This window comes from Oncorhynchus clarkii, chromosome 4, assembly GCF_045791955.1.
Source record: "Oncorhynchus clarkii lewisi isolate Uvic-CL-2024 chromosome 4, UVic_Ocla_1.0, whole genome shotgun sequence".
NCBI lineage: Eukaryota > Metazoa > Chordata > Actinopteri > Salmoniformes > Salmonidae > Oncorhynchus > Oncorhynchus clarkii.
In genome coordinates, this window is record NC_092150.1 from 38543918 (window position 1) to 38564094 (window position 20177).

Consider the following 20177-nt stretch of genomic DNA (forward strand, 5'->3'; position numbering starts at 1 on the left):
CACATTTGAAACGCCTTCATATCCTTTGCTTGTAATGCAAAGAAATGGGCAACTTTGTATTTGTAGTCACTTGTCACTTTCGTTCTAAAGTTAACGGGGGAAACAGAAAAACAGATAAACATCTGTTCTACAACTGGTCTGAGGCAGTTGTTAAATAACCAGCGTATTCAACAGCAATTTTAGTAAAGATGGTTTTGAGAAACAGCTCAAGAGATTTAACGATGCTCCTACGAAGGTTCTAATGCTGAACGTAGCCTTAAGATGCTTTTGGGAAACCGGGCTCAAATATTTGGGCAAAAGATCAGAATTGGAGGAACAAAGTGGTTTCATCAAAAGCAGTCAGAGGAACAAAGTGGTTTCCGGCCTCATTGACATGACCTTCAAATGGCGAGTCACACTGAGCCACAACAGCACAAAGCGCTGAGACAGCCTTGGGCTTCGGCTCGGCAGGCTAACCTACAAAATGCCCCTTTCCTTCTCCGACCCACTTTGTTCAAGAAGAAAAAACAATCAGCAGACTTTTATTTGAGCGTATTTTAAATCTTGTTGAGACATTAATCTGGATCTTCCGTATTTGTATATTTTTTGGTTATACAGCAATGGTAACACTCACAAAAGTGGCTGCCATTTTATACAGAATGTTATGGAATGCTATAGTCCTTATATGATAAGATAAAACTCTGCTGCTGGTCTATCTACATACGTAGGTAAACAGCCAGCGGCATTTATTTTGAAAGAAAAAAAACGGTATCAAAAGACGTATGCTCTGCGACGCGGTGAGGTGAGGTGAGGTTGACTCCTTCCTCTGACTGTAAGATAGAAGATTCAGAGAGAATGACTGGTATTCTGCCAGGCAGCCCAGTGCTGCAGGCAGCGAAGGAAGAGCATGAAGAGATAAAGCTGTCCGTGTGTCCAAGGAGATTGTTCTGACATCAACGTGACCTCTATAGGGACATTATCAATAGAGCTGTCATAATAAAAAGGCCCTGACCTCGACTGTCAGCATGTCACACAGAGACAGAGACAGAGAGAGAGAGAGAGAGACTAGGGTTGGGTCAACCTTTGTCCTATCATGATTATGTACCCATAAAACATTGTGATATATGCCCTATCTTTTTCCAAATCTGTTGTAATTTTCCTTTCTGGTGGAGTAGCACAGGTTTGTGTGTGTCCGTATGCCTGTGTGGCGCGTAACATGATGGAGCATTGGCTGTCTGATAAGGAATGGCCTTTCTTACTGTAGTGAGCTAGGTTATAGGTCTACTTCATGGTCTTGATAGAAGCAGTCTACAGTCCTCAGAACTGGACAATAATTGCTTCATTTGCCTCGTAAAATAATTGAAAAATAAATAACATTGTTTGTTCAGTCTCTTATAAAGCTGTGACTTTCATTCTTGTTATTTTTGAAAGCCACAACAACTTTAGGACAACATCTTCGTAGGCTAGAATTTGGAAGATAAGCTACTGTTCATAACTTTAACCTGTCTTAAAAGCCCAGTGCAGTCAAAATTATATTTTTCCTGTGTTTTGTATCATATTGTACAACGGCTGATGAAACGAACACTGCGAAAGTGTCAAAAAAATGGATCAGTGTTATTTCCTGATTGTATTTTCAACTATCTATGCAGGACCTTGATATCAGCCTGTTTGCATGGTTTCGGCTTGCCTGGTGACATCACCAGGCTGTAAATTGGTTAATAGACCAATAACAGAGAGAGTTCCAAATCTCTCTGCAAATACAGCTAGTTTTAAGTCTTCCCCTTCCCAGTCAGACCACTCCCAGACAGTCCTAGCAAAACCCTTGCTTGAGAAATTGTTTTTTGCTAAAAAAGCTTTTGGCCATTTTAATGGAAAACTATTACAGTAAGGTAATATTATACAACGCAAGTGTGCAAAGCTCTTATATACTTACCCAGAAAGACTCACATCTGTAATCGATGACAAAGGTTATTCTAACATGTATTGACTCAAGGGGTTGAATACTTATCTAATCAAGATATACAATACCACTCAAAAGTTTGGACACACCTACTCATTCAAGGGTTTTTCTTTATTTCTACTATATTCTACATTGTATAACAATAGTGAAGACATCAAAACTATGAAATAACACATAGAATCATGTAGTAACCAAGGAGACTGCGTGGCAGGGTGACCACCTGTTATGTTATGGTTTATGATATTACTAGTTTAACTAGCTTGTCCTGCGTTGCATATAATCAATGTGGTGCCTGTTAATTTATCATCGAATCACAGCCTACTTCGCCAAACGGGGGATGATTTAACAAAAGCGCATTCGCGTCAGGGTATATGCAGCAGTTTGGGCCGCCTGGCTAGTTGCGAAATGTGTGAAGACCATTTCTTCCTAACAAAGACCGTAATTAATTTTCCAGAATTTTACATAATTATGACATAACATTGAAGGTTGTGCAATGTAACAGCAATATTTAGACTTAGGGTTGCCACCCGTTCTATAAAATATGGAACTGTTCCGTATTTCACTGAAAGAATAAACATTTTGTTTTTCGAAATTATAGTTTCCGGATTTTACCATATTAATGACCTAAGGCTAGTATTTCTGTGTGTTATTATATTATTATTATTATTATTATTATTAAGGCTATGATTTGATATTTGATAGAGCAGTCTGACTGAGCGGTGGTAGGCAGCAGCAGGCTCGTAAGCATTCATTCAAACAGCACTTTCCTGCGTTTGCCAGCAGCTCTTCGCAATGCTTGAAGCACTGCGCTGTTTATGACTTCAAGCCTATCAACTCCTGAGATTAGGCTGACAATACTATAGTGCATATAAGAACATCCAATAGTCAAAGGTATATGAAATACAAATGGTATAGAGTGAAATAGTCCTATACTTCCTATAATAACTACAACCTAAAACTTCTTAACTGGGAATATTGAAGACTCATGTTAAAAAAAAACACCAGATTTCATATGTTCTCATGTTCTGAGCTAGGAACTTAAACATGAGCTTTTATACATGGCACAAATTGCACTTTTACTTACTCCTCCAACACTGTGTTTTTTTATTATTTAAACCAAATTGAGCATGTTTCATTATTTATTTGAGACAGAATATATTTTATTTATGTATTATATTAAGTTAAAATAAAAGTGTTAATTCAGTATATATATATATATATGTGTGTGTGTATATATATATATATATATATATATATATATATACACACACACACATATATTTGTAATAATGACAATATATTACAAATATATATTACAAGTATATATATATATATATATATATATAAAAAATTGGCTGATTAATCTGTATCAGCTTTTTTTGGTTCTCCAATAATCGGTATCGGCGTTGAAAAATCATAAATCGGTTGACTTCTAGTGTAGATTGATAATTGAATCCATTTTAGAATAAGGCTGTAACCTAACAAAATGTGGAAAAAATAAAGGGAACACTAAAATAACACATTCTAGATCTGAATGAATGAAATATTCTTATTAAATACTTTTTTCTTTACATAGTTGAATGTGCTGACAACAAAATCACACAAAATTTGATCAATATCAATCAAATGTATCAACCCATGGAGGTCTGGATTTGGAGTCACACTCAAAATTAAAGTGGAAAACCACACTACAGGCTGATCGAACTTTGATGTAAGGTCCTTAAAACAAGTCAAAATGAGCCTCAGTAGTGTGTGTGGCCTCCACGTGCCTGTATGACCTCCCTACAACGCCTGGGCATGCTCCTGATGAGGTGACGGATGGTCTCCTGAGGGATCTCCTCCCAGACCTGGACTAAAGCATCCGCCAACACCTGGACAGTCTGTGGTGCAAGGGTGGATGGAGCGAGACATGATGTCCCAGATGTGCTCAATTGGATTCAGGTCTGGGGAACGGGCGGGCCAGTCCATAGCATCAATGCCTTCCTGACACACTCCAGCCACATGAGGTCACTGTCTTGCATTAGGAGGAACCCATGGCCAACCGCACCAGCATATGGTCTCACAAGGGGTCTGAGGATCTCATCTCGGTACCTAATGGCTGTCAGGCTACCTCTGGCGAGCACATGGAGGGCTGTGCGGCCCCCCAAAGAAATGCCACCCCACACCATGACTGACCCACCGCCAAACCGGTAGCGGTTTGGAGAACGTTCGTGGAGAACGTAGCAGAATGTTCTCCACGACGTTTCCAGACTCTGTCACGTCTGTCACATGTGCTCAGTATGAACCTGCTTTCATTTTGCAGGGCTCTGGCAGTGCTCCTCCTGCTCCTCCTTGCACAAAGGTGGAGGTAGCGGTCCTGCTGCTGGGTTGTTGCCCTTCTACGGCCTCCTCCACATCTCCTGATGTACTGGCCTGTCTCCTTGTAGCGCCTCCATGCTCTGGACACTACGCTGACAGACACAGCAAACCTTCTTGCCACAGCTCGCATTGATGTGCCATCCTGGATGAGCTGCCACTACCTGAGCCACTTGTGTGGGTTGTAAACTCCATCTCATGCTACCACTAGAGTGAAAGCACCGCCAGCATTCAAAAGTGACCAAAACATCAGCCAGGAAGCATAGGAACTGAGAAGTGGTCTGTGGTCACCACCTGCAGAACCACTCCTTTATTGGGGGTGTCTTGCTAATTGCCTATAATTTCCACCTGTTGTCTATTCCATTTGCACAACAGCATGTGAAATTTATTGTCAATCAGTGTTGCTTCCTAAGTGGACAGTTTGATTTGATTTTGATTTGCTCATTTTTTTGAGCAGTGTACTTTCCGAAAGCACTGAATATAATATTATTGTAAATAAAAACAAAAAGGCAAATTCGTCTCTATTGAATTTTTTTTATCTGGGCTCCAGAATTCAATAAAAATTGCCACCCTCAAAATGCATGACAATCATTGGATTAGGTTCCATTTCAAAGAACATCATGCATTCCGGCTTGGACATGATATTTAATAAATAAGTTACGACATCTAACATCTCAGCAGCCTATTAACATTTCTTATTAAAGCATTGTGAATGACTTTATAATGACTTGAATAAGATGACTCAAATGTATTCTATTGTATGACACCGCAATTATTTTTGCTGAAAAGGTTAGGGGAAACTGTTAGTCTGGAGCATTGTAAGGAGTTATAGCAAATTATTTTGGTCAGCAAACAGGGTTTGTACGGTCATGAAAATCCTGGAAAAGTCATGGTGTATCATCACCGGCATGTGTGCCATAGCAAATGGGCCGGAGGAGAGCGAGAGACACATTGCAGCAGATAGCTAATTAAACAATGATAACAGAGCAACTAGATAGCCAATTCAACACGTATCATGTAGACTGGCTAGTTATCTTGATAGTTAGGCTAACTATTTAGACAATGCACTGTTGATGAACGGGAGTGTTAATAAACCAACGCTAAATACTCTGGTTTTAAACCGCCTCTCAAGCGCTCACTATTAGGAGTCAAAATAATTAAATTTGACAATGTTGGGATTCACCTCGTTTCAGCATTGGCAATGTCATTCTGACAACATAAAACAAATATTAGTGGAATAGCATCATTTACAAAACTCCCATGCTGTGAATAGATCTTCGCTGAAACCTGTATATTTTAGGAATGCAAAGGTTAAATATAAACATGTCTTAGTTAGAAACGTTGCTTTGAAGTCGTATACTTCAGCCATTGGATCCCTGATTCAGGAAATGATTTTTACAAAGACGTAAAATGTATTTGATTGTAATGTTACAATATTTTATAGGGTATGCAGGGTGGCCAACTATCCAGCAGGAGAGCCTTAAAGGGGCAGTGTTTTTGAGTCAGGCTTGAACGTGCAAAGGCCAATTTTGTTTTTCAGTGGTCCCTTGCGTCACACAATTTTCAGTTACCTTTTTCAACCCATGATTTTTTCCCCCTATATTTTTGGAAAATAAAAAAATGTTTCATAATTGTCCAAAGGACAAGTGGATTTAAAAAAAAAGTACATTTCAAGCCCTTCACAAGACTCCAGACCGAGGCCAGAACACATCACACACTGTCTCTCTATGACGTCAGCCGAGAGAGTCTTACAAAGCGAGAGCAATAGAATGACCATCAACCTTTTCTCCCTTTCATTCCTCAGCCATTCACCTTCGAGGGGCTCTTACAGTAGGCATTGAAAAGGCAGTTTTTTTTCTCTCGGTTGTATTGTTGCTGATTCGCCAAGTCTCCTGTCTCTCTATGCTGATGGTGAAAATCAAATGGGTCCTCTATTCAGTGATAGGGCTAATGCCTGCTAACGAAATCCTATTTGGCCATGAGTCATCCATAACATAGGGACAAGAGAAAGGAGGACTGGCAGGGTGTCCATTTGTGAGTTGACAGGGTGAAAACACACACACACACACACACAATGCACACAGTCAGTTAGACTATGCAAGCACGCACTTACACATGGAAACACAGACACGCTGTCCCCCCCCAAAAAAGACGCACATGAACACAATGACGTAAATGTAGCCTCCAAATAATTTGCTGTAATTATATGAAAACCTGATGACTCAATACCCGTCTTAATCCCAATGGTCTTTACAATGACAGCTTAGCCCCAGACACAACCTGACACACAGACACACCCACACGAGGTATCCTAGTCTCCTGCTCACAGGTGGTGGTTTGGTGCAATTCACTCAGTGTGAATCAGTCAAAGTACATAGGAGTGCTGTGCTGCCATGTCTGGCCTGACATCTGAGCAAGCATCATCGCCAAGGCTAAATGATTATCCCGAAGATAGATGTGAAGTACAGGTACCACCCACTGACTCAAATTCATTACAGCTATTCATTTATATCTAATGGGCAGTATAGTGAATCTCATTGACTTGAACAAAATCTGTATCATGCGTGTATAATTATCAGATCAAGTACCAGTGACGTTGTGCCAGCGGGGATGAAGCTGCCTAAGAAATCCTTCCTGGACATAATAATAATAATTAATTGTCTCACAAAGGGCCAAAGCTGTCCTCTCCTTAGCTTTTGGCGGACCAAACTGCACTGGAGAGATAACTAGGGGAGAGATGTAAGGTCCAGAGAGCATCAATAGTCTTAGGCTATGGACTGATCAGCCAGCATGGTTAGAAGACATGGAGGAGCAGTCATAACAAGGGGAACTATAGAATTGGGACTGGGGCTAAGGAAATGATGCTGGTAGTGGTACCAGTTATCACTGGTATTACTGGCTAGTATTACCAAGACTGAAGGGTTGTCTGGGACTTGGTTGGGAAAAGCTAAGGTTGGGGCTGAGCGACAATGTAGGACTGGGTTTAGGGGTGGAGAATGGATATACTGCCAATGCTACTTAATGCAACAAACACTTCCACACTGCCACTGCTCTTTTCTATAATGTCTCAGTCTGGCATCCTTGAAATGACACAGCCCACACAGTGAACACTGATGACTCATCCTACAGTTCCGATGTGTTTGTTTTACTACCCTTGTGGGGACCAAAACATTTATTCCCATTTAAAATTATATTTCCCCTAACCCTAAATCTAACCCTAACACTCAGCCAAAACCCTGAAACTAAACCTAACCCTATAACCCCTAACCCCAATTGTAACCCTAAACCTAACCCCTAAGCCTAAAATGTCCTTTTTCCTTGTGGGGACCGGCGAAATGTCCCCACTTGTCCGAATTTTCCTCGTTGTACTATCCTTGTGAGAACTTCTGGTACCTACAAGGCTAGTACAACCAAACCACACACACACACACATATATATATATATATATACACACACACACACCTACACATATGCACACACACATATACTGTACAACACACATACACATCAAACATGTCAGCCATTTCAAAACACAGCTGGCCAGAAATACTTAAACACACACAAGCTGTGAACCACATTTTTTTTTTTAAATCACACACATCCTTTCATCCCTCCACCCATCCTCACAGTTTCCATCTAAAACCTAATCTCTACTCTTTCTGTTGTTGTGTTACTGTCTCACTGCGTCCATACTAGTCTCCACCCCTCTCACACAGTGACTGACAGCTGTTACTGCTCTGGCACTGATACCATCACAGAGAAACCCCAGCCAAAGAGGTTCTATAGCCTACAGCAAAATGGATGCCCCCGCTGAAGAGTTGAAATACACATGACCTACACTGTACAGTGGCTAAGTCCATCTAAAATCCTCTTCAACCACTGGTTGAATTCCATCCACATCGTACACACTGCACATCTATTGGCGAAGTTTGATCAGATAGATTGCCCGCAAAATACAGTGCCTTGCGAAAGTATTCGGCCCCCTTGAACTTTGCGACCTTTTGCCACATTTCAGGCTTCAAACATAAAGATATAAAACTGTATTTTTTTGTGAAGAATCAACAACAAGTGGGACACAATCATGAAGTGGAACGACATTTATTGGATATTTCAAACTTTTTTAACAAATCAAAAACTGAAAAATTGGGCGTGCAAAATTATTCAGCCCCCTTAAGTTAATACTTTGTAGCGCCACCTTTTGCTGCGATTACAGCTGTAAGTCGCTTGGGGTATGTCTATCAGTTTTGCACATCGAGAGACTGACATTTTTTCCCATTCCTCCTTGCAAAACAGCTCGGGCTCAGTGAGGTTGGATGGAGAGCATTTGTGAACAGCAGTTTTCAGTTCTTTCCACAGATTCTCGATTGGATTCAGGTCTGGACTTTGACTTGGCCATTCTAACACCTGGATATGTTTATTTTTGAACCATTCCATTGTAGATTTTGCTTTATGTTTTGGATCATTGTCTTGTTGGAAGACAAATCTCCGTCCCAGTCTCAGGTCTTTTGCAGACTCCATCAGGTTTTCTTCCAGAATGGTCCTGTATTTGGCTCCATCCATCTTCCCATCAATTTTAACCATCTTCCCTGTCCCTGCTGAAGAAAAGCAGGCCCAAACCATGATGCTGCCACCACCATGTTTGACAGTGGGGATGGTGTGTTCAGCTGTGTTGCTTTTACGCCAAACATAATGTTTTGTATTGTTGCCAAAAAGTTCAATTTTGGTTTCATCTGACCAGAGCACCTTCTTCCACATGTTTGGTGTGTCTCCCAGGTGGCTTGTGGCAAACTTTAAACAACACTTTTTATGGATATCTTTAAGAAATGGCTTTCTTCTTGCCACTCTTCCATAAAGGCCAGATTTGTGCAATATACGACTGATTGTTGTCCTATGGACAGAGTCTCCCCCCTCAGCTGTAGATCTCTGCAGTTCATCCAGAGTGATCATGGGCCTCTTGGCTGCATCTCTGATCAGTCTTCTCCTTGTATGAGCTGAAAGTTTAGAGGGACGGCCAGGTCTTGGTAGATTTGCAGTGGTCTGATACTCCTTCCATTTCAATATTATCGCTTGCACAGTGCTCCTTGGGATGTTAAAGCTTGGGAAGCTTGGGATGTTTAAAGCTTGTATCCAAATCCGGCTTTAAACTTCTTCACAACAGTATCTCGGACCTGCCTGGTGTATTCCTTGTTCTTCATGATGCTCTCTGCGCTTTTAACGGACCTCTGAGACTATCACAGTGCAGGTGCATTTATACGGAGACTTGATTACACACAGGTGGATTGCATTTATCATCATTAGTCATTTAGGTCAACACTGGATCATTCAGAGATCTTCACTGAACTTCTGGAGAGAGTTTGCTGCAAGTAAAGGGGCTGAGTAATTTTGCACGCCCAATTTTTCAGTTTTTGATTTGTTAAAAAAGTTTGAAATATCCAATAAATGTCATTCCACTTCATGATTGTGTCCCACTTGTTGTTGATTCTTCACAAAAAAATACAGTTTTATATCTTTATGTTTGAAGCCTGAAATGTGGCAAAAGGTCGCAAAGTTCAAGGGGGCCGAATACTTTCGCAAGGCACTGTATGAGTCTTAGTGGTCAAACACTATTAATAAAACTAACAGTGTACTTTTTATATTGTGTCTGTATAAGAGTGTATATTAGTTCAGACACTATGGTTCCAGTGAGAGAGAAATTGCCAAAGCATTTTAGTTTAGGCAGCGTGGGAGCAGCTGAATTAGTTATAGAGGCAAGTTATTAATAAAACATTACAAAAATAAATCACACTAACTTCCCTCAGGGCATCCCCTCTCCTTCTTTACCCCATCCCTCCATCCATACCTCCCTCCCCAACATAGGAAGGAAGGAGCGGTGGAGAGGAGAAGATGTCCCCAATCAAATCAACAGGAAATGGAGGACACTCAGTGGAGAGGAGAGAGAGAGAGAACATTCTAATTAAAAGAAGATGAATTATCAGATGCAATGGGCTGGCAGCCTGGCACGGCCCTCTGGCTAGGGCACATGGCTGGAGCAACGGGATAACAGAGCTGCATGCAATATCAGGGTTGGCATTGTTTTGGGAACTAATAGGGGCAAAATGAAAAGTCCACATTCTGGTAGAGAGTATAATGAGTAATTTGGCCCCCTACATAATTCTCAGACCCCCTCTGGACTTCCTGATTCAGAGCCAATAGGAGTTCCAGAGGCCAGTGATGTTACACGCAGGACAGTGACTCAATAAAATATTGGCCTGCGATGGCTGCCATCCGGGGACAATTGGACCACAGAGTTCTCCCTCTCTCTCCCCTCCCTCCATCTCTCCCTTCCTCTTCTACTCTCACGCTATCGCTCTCTCTCAGTCTATCTTGACACATTCTGACTGTTTTCCTCTCCTTTCCTCTCTTCATCCCTTCCTCAAATCTCTCCTCCTCTGTTTACCTGTCTTTTCCTGACACACACCATATATGTCTTGTTGTCCCTCTCCCCCCTACAGCTATTTCTCTCTCTCCTTCGCAATCTATTTTTCCTTCTGCAAGGAGACATTATAATCATCAGAAGTTTCTGCAGTGTGAATATGTGTGTGTGTGCCTGCGTGTGTGTGCGTGTGCCTGTATGTGTGTGTCAGAGAGTAGAGACAGAGAGGCCTCCTAATCCAGGGTCACATGCTCAGGAAGGCTCTAATCTGTGACCTGAGCCTGCCCGCTCGCTAACACACACTCGTAGATACACAGACAGACAGACAGTGATACACAAACAGATGAAAAGAGATAAACCCAATCAACAATAGAGAGACAAATGGACAGTGGAATAACAAAATGTGGAATAAGGGTTATGAATATTTTATGAAGGCACTGTATCTCTGCTAGTTGGCACAGTAGTAGCCGTAACATTAGCAGAGTTAGCTAGTGTTGTGACGTGACTATCGTTAATGTGATGACTGCTATTCATCGAATAATTACCTACTACGTTTAATTATTACTCAATTAAATTGATCATGTAATTATTAACTCATTAGGAATTTGGGGCACCACGGGAAACATTTGTTTAATGAGTTACCGTCTTCCAAATTAACTCAAGAATACATATACACAAGGAACAGCAAGGTAACCTGTCTAAATGACTATCTGTAGCAATGAAATGATTTGAAAGGCTGGTGGCTAACATCAACACACTCATCCCAAACACCCTGGACCCACTCCAATTCGCATACCGTCTCAACAGATGACACTCTCTCTATTGCACTCCACTCTGCCCTCTCCCACCTGGATAAGAGGAACACCTTTGTGAGAATGCTGTTCATTGACTACAGCTCAGCATTTAACACCCTAGTTCCCTCCAAGCTCATCACTAAGCTCAGGACCCTGGGACTAAACACCTCCCTATGCAACTGGATCCTGGACTTCCTGACTGTCCACCCCCAGTTGGTGAGGGTAGGCAAAAACAAATCCGCCATGCTGACCCTCAACATGGGGGCCCCTCAGAGTTGCGTGCTTAGTCCCCTCCTGGAGTCCCTGTTCACCCACGACTGCGTGGCTGCGCACGAATACAAAACCATCATTAAGTTTGAGGATGATCACTGACAATGATGAGCCAGCCTATAGGGAGGAGGTCAGTGACCTGGCAGTGTAGTGCCAGGAAAACAAACTCTCAGGAAGGAGGTCAGTGACCTGCCAGTGTAGTGCCAGGATAACAGCCTCTCCTTCAATGTCAAGACGACAAAGTAGCTGATTGTCGACAACAGGAAATGGAGGGCCGAGCATGCCCACATCCACATCGAAGGGGCTGTAGTGGAGCGGGTGTCTAAGGAATTAACATGGTTTACACACACCAACAATCATAGAAGGCACGACAACACCTCTCCCCCCCCCCCTTTTTTCCATCTACGTAACATTGCAAAAATCAGAAACTTTCTGTCCAAAAATTATGCAGAAAAATTAATCCATGTTTTTGTTACTTCTAGGTTAGACTACTGCAATGCTCTCCTTTCCGGCTACCCGGATAAAGCACTAAATAAACTTCAGTTAGTGCTAAATACAGCTGCTAGAATCCTGACTAGAACCCCCAAAAATGATCATATTACTCCAGTGCTAGCCTCCCTACACTGGCTTCCTGTTAAGGCAAGGGATGATTTCAAGATTTTACTGCTAACCTACAAAGCATTACATGGGCTTGCTCCTACCTATCGCTCTGATTTGGTCCTGCCATACATACCTACACGTACGCTACGGTCACAAGACGCAGGACTCCTAATTGTCCCTATAATTTCTAAGCAAACAGCTGGAGGCAGGGCTTTCTCCTATAGAGCTCAATTTTTATGGAATGGTATGCCTGCCCATGTGAGAGACGCAGACTCGGTCTCAACTTTTAAGTCTTTACTGAAGACTCATCTCTTCAGTGGGTCATATGATTGAGTGTAGTCTGGCCCAGGAGTGTGAAGGTGAACGGAAAGGCTCTGGGGCAACGAACCGCCCTTGCTGTCTCTGCCTGGCCGGTTCCCCTCTCTCCACTGGGATTCTCTGCCTCTAAACCTATTACAGGGGCTGAGTCACTGGCTTACTGGTGCTCTTTCATGCCGTCCCTAGGATTGGTGCGTCACTTGAGTGGTTGAGTCACTAAAGTGATCTTCCTGTTTGGGTTGGCGCCCCCCCTTGGGTTGTGCCGTAGCGGAGATCTTTGTGGGCTATACTCGGCCTCGTCTCAGGATGGTAAGTTGGTGGTTGAAGATATCCCTCTAGTGGTGTGGGGGCTGTGCTTTGGCAAAGTGGGTGGGGTTATATCCTTCCTGTTTGGCCCTGTCCTGGGGTATCATGGGATGGGGACACAGTGTCTCCTAATCCCTCCTGTCTCAGCCTCCAGTATTTATGCTGCAGTAGTTTGTGTCGGGGGGCTAGGGTCAGTCTGTTATATCTGGAGTATTTCTCCTGTCTTATCCAGTGTCCTGTGTGAATTTAAGTATGCCCTCTCTAATTCTCTCTTTCTCTCTCTCTCTCGGTGGACCTGAGCCCTAGGACCATGCCTCAGGACTACCTGGCATGAGGACTCCTTGCTGTCCCCAGTCCACCTGGCCTGCTGCTGCTCCAGTTTCAACTGTTCTGCCTGCGTCTATGGAATCCTGACCTGTTCACCGGAAGTGCTACCTGTCCCAGACATGCTGTTTTCAACTCTCTAGAGACAACAGGAGTGGTAGAGATACTCTTAATGATCGGCTATGAAAAGCCAACTGACATTTACTCCCGAGGTGCCAACTTGCTGCACCCTTGACAACTACTGTGATTATTATTATTTGACCATGCTGGTCATTTATAAACATTTGAACATCTTGGTTATAATCTCCACCCGGCACAGCCAGAAGAGGACTGGCCACCCCTCATAGCCTGGTTCCTCTCTAGGTTTCTTCCTAGGGAGTTTTTCCTAGCCACCGTGCTTCTACACCTGCATTGCTTGCTGTTTGAGGTTTTAGGCTGGGTTTCTGTACAGCACTTTGAGATATCAGCTGATGTACGAAGGGCTATATAAATACATTTGATTTGATATGATAACTGCTTAGCATCTGACCGCAAGGTGCAGTAGAGGGTGGTGCAAAGAATTGTCAAAGACCCCATACACCCAAGCCATAGACTGTTCACTCTGCTACCGCACGGCAAGCAGTACCGGGACCAAAAGGCTCCTGAACAGCTTCTACCCCCATACCAGAGGTCTGCGGAGCAGTTAATCAAATGGCTACCCGGACTATTTGCATTGACCTGTTTTTTGAACTGACGCTCTTGCGCTGACTCTATGCACACTCACTGAACTCAACCCCAACACTCACACATACTTACACTCCAACACACACTTACACACACACACACATGCATAATGATGCCACACACACTTTCATACTCTTCACATATGCTGCTGCTACTCTGTTTATTATCTATCCTGATTGCCTAGTCACTTTTACCCCTACCTATATATCACTTCAACTACCTCGTACATTGACTTGGTACCGGTACTCCCTGTATATAGCCTCCTTATTGGTATTTATTGCTACTATTTTATATTTTTATTTGATCATTTTCTTACTTCTTAACTCTGCATTGTTTGGAAAGGCCTCATAAGTAAACATTTCATGGCTGTAGCAATGGTGAGGTGTGAGTGTCAGGATAACTACATGGCATGTCTCAGGCTGGACACAATGCTGTCAGGATCTCTAGCCCCACCAAATGTTGCTAACATAACCTTATCCAACTGTCAGTGGAGAAACCAGATTGAGTGTTCAAAGATAAAATACTGAAGTTCCTCCGACTGGTGTCATGACTGTCCTGTGAGGATCCAAATAGGTCAGATCAGCTTTGCAATAAGTAACTTCAACCAGACCCCCTCGAGAAAGGAACTGGTGGGGGTCGACAGCTCACACCCTGCTGTAAATCAAGGACAGAACATTCAACTCTCTCCCTCTCCAAATTCACCGGAGGAATGTGCCTTTGTTTCAAAGATTTTCCCGCCAAAACTCTAACACGTTCTAAAGTAAATACTAGAACAATATTTCTAACATAGAACGTGGGGAATTGTCAGAGGCAACCTAAAAGAACACTGATGTCGGTTTGGTTGTAATTTTGTGTTGTCATTTAAAATGTTATAAAGGAAATACTGTAACTTGAAAAGTATACCCACTACATGTACGAGGTCTCCATCCTCCACCTTGTGCATGACATATGAAAAAGGATGACAGTGTTTTTGTTAAGAGAGGGGGGGGATTTTAGAAACTATAAGGGGACATTATTTCTATAACTGTGCACAGTAAGTAGTCACTGCCCCCTCGAGTGAGGTCAGAGAACGTGTCACAAACGCCTCACAAATCCTCAACTGGCAGCTTCATTAAATAGTACCCACAAAACACCAGTCTCAAAGTCAACAGTGAAGTGGCTGCAGAGTTCCTCTGTCCAATGTCTGTGTTCTTTTGCCCATCTTAATATTTTCTTTTCTTTTTATTGGCCAGTCTGAGATATGGCTTTTTCTTTGCAACTCTGCCTAGAAGGCCAGCATCCCGGAGTCGCCTCTTCACTGTTGACATTGTGAATGGTGTTTTGCGGGTACTATTTAATGAAGCTGCCAGTTGAGGATTTGTGAGGCATCTGTTTCTCAAACTAGACACTCTAATGTACTTGTCCTCTTGCTTAGTTGTGCACTGGGGCCTCCCACTCCTCTTTCTATTCTGGTTAGAGCCTGTTCTGTAAAGGGAGTGGTATACAGCATTGTGCGAGAGCTTCAGTTTCTTGGCAATTTCTAGCATGGAATAGCCTTCAATTCTCAGAACAAGAATAGACTGACATGTTTCAGAAAAAAGTTATTTGTTTCTGGCCATTTTGAGCCTGTAATCGAACCCACAAATGCTGATGCTCCAGATACTCAACTATTCTAAAGGCCAGTTTTATTGCTTCTTTAATCAGGACAAACAGTTTTCAGCTGTGCTAACATAATTGCAAAAGGGTTTTCTAATGATCAATTAGCCTATTGAAATTAAAAACTTGGATTATCTAACACAATGTGCCATTGGAACACAGGAGTGATGGCTGCTCAAATGGGCCTCTGTACACCTATGCAGGTATTCCATAACAAATCTGAGGTTTCCAGCTACAATAGTCATTCACAACATCAACAATGTATACACTGTATTTCTGATCAATTTGATGTCATTGTAATGGACAAAAAAACGTACTTTTCTTTCAAAGACAAGGACATTTCTAAGTGACCCCAATCTTTTGAACGGCAATGTAATTAAACCAATTTGTGTAGTACTGAATCATAAGTAAGGCTCAGGTTTTTGCAGACGCAGGAGGTTACGATAGTTCAGAATGATGATATGATACGAGGTTATGATTAATAAGTTGACTGTTTATGGATGTGATAGGTAAATACCTTTAGAGTTTAGTTCAGGAGAAGGTAACTCTTTAAAGACCTGCTCTCAAAGTCCCTTAAATCCTAATGAGTTAATTGTTACATGATTAATTTAAAATCGGGTAACACTGAAACATAGTTAGTTGATTAGATAAATAACAGTCATCAGATTAATGAAAGTAAAGTCACAACACTGGCATGGAAGCGGCTAGTCTTGTAAGGTGTAAGGATAATTAGAAGTCTGAAACTAGGGTATTTGGTGCAGTGAGAGAGACAGGTGGACAGAGACACAGGGAAAGAGAGACAGACGGACAGAGATACAGAGAGGCGGGTGATACATTACAACAATAAAAAGGGAAACAGACAAATAGCTAAAAATACAGAAAGAGAGAGAGTCTGGTAGGCAAACAGACAAACAATTATACAGAATAACAAGTCATAATTCATGCATGTGTGTGTGTGTCTTAGAGAGAGTGATGAGGTGGATGTTAATGTGTGTGTGAATGAGAGGTATACTAGCAGGGGCCAGAGGTGTGAGGGCATAAAAACACAAAACAAATGAAGGACAATTAATCCAGATGACAGTCCCCTTCCTGTGCCTAGTTCATGTCCCTACTGCTTTGCCTTGTTGTGGGGAAAGTTCAATTTGAGTCCTCTGGGGCTCTGTCAGAATCATTGTCCCTCACAGCAACAAAGACACTATTCTTCCCTAAACTGAGCGTTTCCTCTTCTGTTGCCCGTTTCTGCATTTTGACACACACAATTTCACACCTCAGTGGCGCCACACACAAACGGGTCACCTGTTGAGAATACCTCCAGATGTCACTGCCCCCCCCTCTCCTTTCACAATGAAGGCATTTCCTTCTGAGCTGCAAGAAGCCCCAAACATTATGCACTACTGCTTCCTGTCTAGCTCTGCCTCTACAGACCAGGACAGTAACACCGGGGTGTAAGCACATCTCTTACAACACTATGCTAATAAAAAATATTTTAAAAATCAAGGGAAGATTAAAGGACTACTATTGTTGTGTGATAATATGTTATCTAGTGTGCAGGGTTGGTGTTGTAGGCTGAGGTTGGCACCAACCGGCTAGGGAGGGAGAACCCAGCGAACCATGGTAACACCCTCATGGGCGAGGTCACGTAGTGTAATGCTAGGGTGGGACCTAGCACAGACCTAAAACTAGTCACAGGAAATAAAGAGCAAGAACACAACTATTTAAAAACTCATATTTAAATTGGCCCTCCTAGGCCCCTCGTCTTGTCCTGCTGCCAACCGGGCCTCCCCGTTGCTGTCACAGCGTCAACTATATTAAAGCCTAAGAGCCAATGCTACATAGCATGAGGCGGTTACCCAGGGCTAACGTGCCCAAGAATGGGCCTCCCTCTGGGGTCTTATTCCATGTCCTTAGGACGTCTCAAGATCTGTTTAGTCCCTGCCTATCAACCTTAACATGACTCAATCATACCACAATAAGCACCCAATGATGAATATATAAGTCTGGTTTCTCCACAACGATACCAGGAACCTACAGTACATCCACACATTCCAATGCTTCTCACACCTGTCCTTGAGTACCTCCAACCAGTTTCACTTATTTGATCTATTCCGGTACTAGCACACCTGATTCAACATGTTCAACTGATCACTAAGCTCTGGGGTTAGTATCAGGTGTGCTGCTAGTACTGGAACAGATTACATGTGAAACTGGCTGGGGTCGGAGGGTATTCGAGGAGAGGTCCGGGGATCACTTCGTATTCCAGATTAGGACAATAGCTTCACATCTATCCTTGACAGCTAAGCCGGGTGTTTACTCTGTAGAGATACAACTCTCTATGGTTTCCGGTATCGTACCATTACCATTCTCGGTCCTCCTGGCAGTGGGACTTTAAACAGCACTGCTAACAGGGATTAACGCCCGCTTTACACCTGACAGTTAGTAATCCAATGTCACACAGCCACACTAAGACAGCGCTAGCCATGCTAATGGAGGGCTATTTAAAGACACACAGCACACCGTGACTGTCGTTTTCTTCCCCATGCATTCTCCAACCCCAACCTAACGTTACCCAACACCTCGCCCGTGACACGTGCAGGGAAGCCTCTGCCAGACAAGATCTCTAGCTAGCTAGCAAAGCATAATCCCCACTCTGCCAAATAGACAGACAGACAGACAGACAGATAGATGGCATGGCATGGCATGCACTCCAATGCAATACATTTAATAATAGCCAACGTTTTGACAGCAAGCCTCCTTCATCTGGCCTTCAGGTGGATGGCATGCACGCAGGAGAGAAGAGGAAGGGAGGGAGGGATCACAAAGTCACTGGGGGCTGTAGGGCATGTCTTATAACCTATAGCTTTTTGTATTGATTCAACATCTCATCGGTCACTGCCAATGGACTGGGGAAGTGAAGAGCTTTGACTGGGGTGAACCGGAACAACGTCATTCAGAAAGCACCACATCATGTGACCTGTACAGAGGTCACGATCCGGGACCGAGAGTAACACCATTGTGATACACTGATTAAGACAGAGCACACGATGTACAGGATTTCTCTCACAAAACTGTCGGTCTGTCAATAGATATCTATAGGCTTGGTTTAAATCATTACATTGAAAACAATGTCAGAACCCAGTAAGAATGCCAGGCCAAATTGATCATTGATTGTGTTGTGTGAATGTCACTATCAGATAATCAGGGGTTCTATCCATGTATGAAAATCATGGGGGTTTTCTGCTTGCCTTTCTGGAAGGGTTTTTCACGAGACTCAATCCTGCCTTATGAAACAATTCTGTCACTGCACCCAAATGTCCTCTAATGTGGCTGGACTCTGGAGCAGAAGCCATAGAAATGACTAGAACAGGAAAAGTTCCTTAGGCCACAGAACCATGACTTGAATGGGGATAACCATTCAAGTAATTGTATTTCTATGGCACAAGCCAATCCAAGAACCTGTGACCACTGACGGGCCCGCCAGGGACTGGGGTTGTCCAACAGACAGGCTGGATCACTCTTGTCTAAACACACAGACAGGCAGAGCCAGCCGATGGTTAACGACACGTTTCTACTATAATGTAGGGGGAACGCCAAGGTGCTGATGGTGAGGCTTAGAATGAAAAGTGGAACAGCATTAATTGGATTCAGTTGCAATTTGATTTTTTTAAACATTTTCATTATTAAGGTAACATGTCTTGCTAGAACACACAGATCTGATGGCGAGATGGAGAACAGACAGCCTGGGTGTTCATATTACCAACACTGTGCTAACTAGGCTTGAATGACGCCATTGCTAACGCAACAACAATTTATTGCACTTAACGTCCTGGTAGTCTGACATACTATAAACATACAATGAACCTAAAACTAGCATGCTTAAATATACTGAACAAAAATATAAATGCAACATGTAAAGTGTTTGTCCCATGTTTCATGAGCTAAAATAAAAGATCCCAGAAATGTTCCATACGCACAAAAAGCTTATTTCTCTCAATTTTGTTTACATCCATGTTAGTGAGCATTTCTCCTTTGCCAAGATAATCCATCCACCTGACAGGTGTGGCATATCAAGAAGCTGATTAAACAGCATGATCATTACACAGGTGCACTTTGTGTTAGGGACATTAGAAATGCCACCCTGAAATGTTCAGTTCTGTCACACAACACCACAGATGTATCAAGTTTTCTGTTGCCAGATAATTTGATGTTAATTTCTCGACCAACGTTGTTTTAGAGAATTTGGCAGACGTCCAACTGGCCTCACAACCGCAGACCATGTGTATCCACGCCAGCCCAGGACCTCCACATCCGGCTTTTTCACCTGTGGGATTGTCTGAGACCAGCTACCCGGACAGCTGATGAAACTGAATAGTATTTATATCTGTAATAAAGCCTTTTTGTGTGGAAAAACTCACTCTGATTGGCTGGGCCTGGCTCCCCAGTGGGTGGACCTGGCTCCCAACTGGGTGGGCCTATGCCCTTCCAGTCCCACCCATGGCTACG

The 20177-nt window shown here is 42.8% G+C and overlaps 1 protein-coding gene across 1 annotated transcript in view; it reads right to left on the reverse strand.

Annotated features, from left to right (window-relative positions):
• Positions 1-20177, reverse strand: part of LOC139406794 (SH3-containing GRB2-like protein 3-interacting protein 1) — an 88936-nt gene that overhangs the window by 63204 nt on the left and 5555 nt on the right. The gene's annotated exons all lie outside the window — the stretch shown is intronic.